The sequence below is a fragment of the Carex rostrata genome, chromosome 19, assembly GCF_964058835.1.
Source record: "Carex rostrata chromosome 19, lpCarRost1.2, whole genome shotgun sequence".
NCBI lineage: Eukaryota > Viridiplantae > Streptophyta > Magnoliopsida > Poales > Cyperaceae > Carex > Carex rostrata.
The window spans coordinates 8,771,485-8,778,144 of NC_135936.1; the positions used below are offsets into that span (position 1 = coordinate 8,771,485).

General features: G+C 36.8%; 1 pseudogene; it reads left to right on the forward strand.

Annotated features, from left to right (window-relative positions):
* The first annotated feature begins 1,384 nt into the window (after positions 1-1,384).
* On the forward strand, positions 1,385-2,724 carry LOC144571421 (uncharacterized; annotated as a pseudogene).
* Positions 2,725-6,660: the final 3,936 nt, after the last annotated feature.

A 6,660-nucleotide genomic window follows, 5' to 3' on the forward strand; every position in this document is an offset into this window, starting at 1 on the left:
TGGTGTATACCCTTTTTCAACCACATACCATACCTCAAGGATATTCAAGTAATTAATCATGGTTTTCTTCCAATGCATGAAATTTTTGGTAGTAGTACCAAAAATTAGGGGTTCTTTCACGGATCTATAAGGTGTCATTTGTCAAGTTGATCTAATCTCCAATTAAGTGTGTCTTAATTCGAGTAACTTGCTCTGATACCACTTTGTTGCACTTAGAGGCACCTCTAATTGCTCAAAATCTGAAATTAAATTGCAATTGAAAGTAAATAGATGAGTTTAGAGAAATTTGACACGCGGGGTGATAACGGAGTTCGACAAAACAAAGGCCTACGTCTCCGGGGCTTCGCAACCTTGTGAGGTGCGCCTTCCTATTACCCAATACGAAAGGATTACAACTTGTGAACCGTTGAGCCCTTACACACCAAGCGGGAAGTCAAACGGCCAACTCAAAGAGATGAGAACAAGGTCTCGATTGTCTAGGAACACAAGAGAAACACTCAAAAGATCACTCTAACCTAATCTATAACAAGATTAGTGAAGTAGGTTTGAGGTTGCTTGAGGGATTTTGAAGTTTTAAGCTCTCACAACAATGGAGTAGGCTAAGCTCTCAAAAAATCACTTTTGAATTAATTAGGGTCGGCTAGAGTAAGTGAGAAGAAAACCTCACTCACCTATTTATAGTGGCAGCTCAAAAATGAGCTGTTTGACATAAAACGTTACCAACGTTTTATTAAACGTTACAACGTTTTATTAAACGTTACAACGTTTTATTCAAATACGATTTAGGGTTTTAATTCTCTGACAGCTTAGAAAAACGTTACATAACGTTTTATAACCGTTACAACGTTTCAAAACCGTTATAACGATTTATAAACGTTACAACGTTTATTGTTTGTATTGAACAGCTGCACTCCAGTTGTTCTGTAGCTTTTAAACGTTACAACGTTTATCAACCGTTATAACGTTTGTAAAACGTTACAACGGTTGTATAACGTTATAACGTTATAACTTGATTCTTTTGAAGCTTCTGATTATTATAAAACGTTACCAACGTTTTAAAAACGTTCATAACGTTTTTTCTCAATTTAATCAACCTCACACATACTTTACCAAGCATTTGATTTTACAATATGTATTCTTGATAAGGGTCTTCATGATTTCTTCAGTCCAAGCTTATTATTCAATAGTTCTTACTCTTCTTGGACCTACATATTCTCAAAATAGAAGAAATCGTAAAATTCAATAATTGTATGTTTTTGCAAATTAGTCAAATAGACGTAAAAGATTATTGTACGAACAACAAAGAATAAGTTAGAAGACGAGTTTCATGTCAAGGTGTCTTATGAGAAGGCTTGGTTGGGAACCAATTGCAAAAGGGTTGGCAATAAGATGGTGTTTAGCAAGATATTTGTGGCTCTAAAACCATGTATCGATGGGTTTCTACATGGATGTAGACCATATTTGGGTGTTGATTCAACTCATTTGACGGGCAAGTATAAGGGTCAATTGGCGGCTGCTGCAGGTGTTGATGGGCACAATTGGTTGTACCCAGTTGCATATGGAGTTTTTGACTTGGAAACAACCGAAAATTGGGGATGGTTCATGGCTCAACTGAAAAGGGCAATTGGAACTCCACCGGGTTTGGCAATATCTTCAGATGCAGGAAAGGGACTTGAAAGTGCTATTGCAAGCGTATTCCCCGAGTCTGAGCATAGGGAATGCATGAGACATTTGATGTCAAACTTCAAAAAGAAGTTCCATGGTGATATCTTTGCTACTCACATGTGGCCCCGCAGCAAAGGCGTACACCTTAGAGAAGAGCGAATACCATTTGAGTATGATTAATGAAGCAGCACCAGCAGCTATTGAATTTCTCGGGAAGAATCACAAGCATCTTTGGTGTAGGAGTAAGTTCTCTGAGCTAACAAAGTGTGAGTATGTGAATAACAACATATCAGAGAGTTTTAATAGTTGGATCAAAGGGTATAAAGGTTTACATGTCGTTGATCTCGTTGATCAGATTAGGCAATTGATAATGGTAACATTTGACAAAAGGAGAACAATAGGGAGTAAATTTGAAGGTGTTATTCTTCCAAATGTCATCCAACAATTGAATGCAAAGAGTAGGAACATAGGGAAGGTCAGAATTAGTCAAGGTGGTAATAACTGCGCGGAGGTGAGTGGAATGGACTCTGAAGGCAAGCCATGGAGGCATGCGGTGGAATTGGATAGACGAGAGTGTACATGTAGAGAGTGGCAACTTACTGGCAAGCCATGCATGCATACCATTGCATTCATTTGCACGCTTAGAGGAGCATGTATGGAGGATTATGTGCACGAGTATTTCTCAATTGCTAGATTCAGAGTTGCATACGAGGGTGTGATCAGACCTATGACTGACAAGGCACAATGGGTAAGTGTTGATCCTGGATTCAAAGTGGATCCACCTCAAATGAAAAGACCACCCGGTAGGCCTAGAAAGGAGAGGATTCCCGGTTGTTTGGAGTTGAGGACAAGAAAACAAAAATGTAAGAGATGCAAGCAATTTGGCCATCAGCAAAGGACATGCAAAGCTGGTATTTCTGAGGATCCTCAGGATGCTCCAAATAAGAGGTAAATGATACAACTTGGCTTGAGATAATACAGTACAACTAACAGGTACTGATCTGAATATTTTTTTTCCCTATTTATGTTTGCAGGAAAAGAAGATCAAGCAATGCTTAGCGTTGCATTCATCTGGTAGTCTTCATTGCCTAACAGGTACTGATCTGAATTTCCCTTTATTAAGGCTGATCTGAATTTCTGGCTATTAAGACTGATCTGAATTTCTGGCTATTAAGACTAATCTGAATTTCTGGCTATTAAGAATGAATAAGAGATACTGATCTGAATTGCTGGCTATTAAGATTGATCTGAATTTCATGAAAACACTTAGTTTGAAATAAAATAAAGAACAGGGACTGATATGAATTTTTACCAAATTTGTGATAGGATGTTTTTACCAAAATTTGCAAACTTGTACCTGCACTTGGCTTAATGAGTAGAACTGCAGAAATTTTTTTTTCAATATTTGAATACAAAATTCTGATGTTATTGGAGAATTTAAATGGAACTTGGTTACCAAATTGAATAGGTTACCAAACAGAAAAGTTTTGAAACTTCTGAACAGGTTACCAAATTGAATACTGGGTTTATTTCATTAGTGTTTTGCATTTTCATTGAACAAGTTATCAAATTGATATGACTGCCAGTGTGTTGGTAACTTGGTGGCTGTTGATCTGACTGCCAGTATGTTGGTAACCTGGTGGCTAAACTAGCATAAGATTGATGCTTTGCTTTAGAGAGGAAAATGCTTCTGCTTATCCTACCTTACTTATCTTTTTTAACATACTTCTGATTGTATGTGCCTGATTGTGCCTGATTGTGTTGTGGTAATTTGATGATGTTGTTAATTCTCTTAATTGATAAGCAGGTATCTGCTCTTGACATATTTGATATTAGTTTTTCTCTTAGGGGCTTCAAGGCTGAACCTTAGACGACATTTTAATTGATTTTTTTTCTTTTCTTTTCTTCAATTGTTGTTTGGCACTGTAGAAATTGGCCTCAAATATAACCGGTGTTGAATAGATCCTTTGTAGTATGTATTGTTTTTCTGAGTGGTTAGACTCAGGTGGTTGTTTTGTCCTTGATAACCATGGGAGAAAAAGATGCCTTCCAGTTTTGATCGATTTTTATTGGAGCAGGTTATACGTAAAGTCATTGCATTTGACTATGAGAATTCAGTTTTTCAGGTTATACGTAAAGCCATTGCATTTGACGAAACAGATGCCTTCAAGTCTTGTTTTGCCTCTGGTTGATATGCGCCCATCATTTGCAAAAACTGAAAACTATAAATTTGACCATTAAACCATAAATTTGACCATTAAATCATATATTTCACCATTAAACCATAAATTTCACCATAAACATTCAGATTACAAACATCACATAACATGATCTAAACATGATCTAAATAATACCAGAATACCATATTCTTGCCATCAAAATACATTTCTACACTAATTAACTATTCGTAAATACATTTCTATACTACTTGCATATAATTACAATCAAAATAGTAATCATCAGAACAACAATTACAACAAGAAGGAATATTATCTTCTCCGCTAATGCAACAATTTGGGAGTTTTGTTTCTTCAATTTTCTAATCTCATTATCAAATCGAGCGACAACTCCGGCATGTTCGGAATCACTTCGCATGCCCAGAACTCCAATGTCACGAAGATATGCCTCGTAGTCCTCTTCCCACATCCAGAACATGCATGAAAATGTCTTCTGCAAAATAAATAGCACTCAATAATTTAAGAATAACACTCAGAAATTTTCATATTTGCAAATTAAACTAGAATTTCTCATATTTGCAAGTCATATTTGTAGTTTTGTCAAGGTAATTAATCTAATTTGTAAACCCTGCTTCATTCATGAAAGTAAGTTAGCGAGTTAGGTGATCTTGCCCTTGGTATCGTAGGTTACGACATAGTCACCGAGTATGGACAGGTATACCCTTAAAAGAAGAGAAATAATGCTATATACCATTCAGATGCTGGTTCCGATACCATACTGCTATTGACCAGTTTGTATCAGCCAGTATAGGTTCTGTGTTTCTGTGCTTTTTTTTTCTTTATTTTTGTTTGCATTGTGTTTAATTGGCTATAAAGAGTTGAGGTTCAATTACAAATTGTTGTTTTTTTAAATCTGGTTGAGCATCTAGTATTAATTGCATGGTAGGTACCATCAGTTACCTACTGTACATTTTGTAACATATGAGATGTTTCTTTAGACATGATCATAATTAATTTCATTCCTCAGGAGTTTTCCATCCATGTAATTAAAGAACATTTTGGTCTTTTTAAGTGCTTATCAAGAAAATTTAGTACCTTTTTGTAGTTTACGCATTTGTAGAATACCCTCTGTGGATTTGCTGTGGTACCGCTCACAAATCTCTTCACATCAATCCCGCAATTCGGGTATTGCACGATTGTCATCAGACTGTCACTCGGCTGGGCGGCGGTCGACGAAATCGATTGCGTAGATCTTCCTAAGGAGAACTGATTTGAGCGATGCATGCTGATTTATCAAGTCACTTGCAATGTGAAAGATATAAATAAGTAGATAACAGTGAGGTTTTCAATTAAAAGATGCTAAATTAAAACTTATCCCTTAATTTAATAAAAATTCACTGGAAGGGTATGCATAAAAACAAATTATATAGATAATTGGAACATAAACCAGTATATGCATAAAAACAGGTGGTGGTAATTGGAGTTTAAACTAGTATATGCATCATCAAAAAAAAATTATAACTTCGTGAGGTATATTTTGTTATAATCCCAAATACCACCACCTGTCATGATAACTTACTCCAGTATATGCGTAAGACCAGATTGACCTAGTTCTAATTCAGTGAATTATTACTTCGTGAGGTATTTTTGTACCAATAATAACTTTGTTTTAAGAACTGTTTGGAGTTCTTGTAGTTTAAATTTTAATTTCTGAAAATTATCACTTGAAAATTTCTGATTATGCAAACCTATTAAAATGGTGCTTCCAAAATCACCTATGATACAGAGGGAGAGAGAGACTTACATGGTGCTCTTTTGATTCCTTGCAAGGCGGAGGAGAGACGACCACTGGCACAGGTCGAGGTGAGGCCAATGCGAGACTAATCGCCGAGCGTTGATCTAGGCGGAGATAGAGGAGTTTGGCGATTAGAAAAAAAGGCAGAGATGGAGGGTTTTCTCACAAAGAGAAAGAGGGATTTGGTGATTAGAAGAAGAGGGGAGATAGAGGGGTGGAGACGAACGCGAGGGAGAGGGTTCTAGTGGCACTGTCGTAGATGAAATGAAGAGGATGCGTTTCTGAACTGCAGTGGCAAAATAATTTAGTTGTATAAAGGGTAAAGTTGGAAATACATAAATATGTATATCAAAATAGTATAGAAATAGAGTACAAATGACAATTTTACAAATAACCAAGTTTGTAATGGCATTTTTACAATTTTCGGTTTTGGAGTGGCATTCTCACAATTTCCAAGTTTTGGAGTGGCATTCTCATAATTTTCCCTTTTTTTATGTACCACCGTGATAAATCAGAATTAAATCAATACCACCCGTTAATTCTGAATTCATATTCCGCCACGTTCGCACAGTAGATCTGCGAACGGGTCGCTACCCGTTCGCGTAATGGATAAGCGGACTGACCCGTTCCCGACTGATCCGTTCTGACTGACCCGTTCCCGACTGACCCGTTCCCGACGACCCGTGCGCGTAACTGATCTGCGGACGGACCCGTGTGCGACCTGACCCGTTCCCGATGACCCGTTCGCACTATAGATATGCGTACGTGGCGGATCCGGATATAAACCCCTCCGCAGTGGTTTTTACGCCTGTCCCTGTCTCCGCACTGCCGCGTCCAGCACAGTAAAAAGGTAATTTTTTTTTTATTAGTTTAATTTTGTTAAATAATTTAATTTAATTTAGTTATTAAGTAGTTTAGTTTTATTAGATAGTTTATTTTAGTTAGGTACCAAAATAGTTGTATATTATAAATTAGATTAATTTTTTTTTCTAGTTTTAGGTAGTTTATTTTTGTTAGGTACCA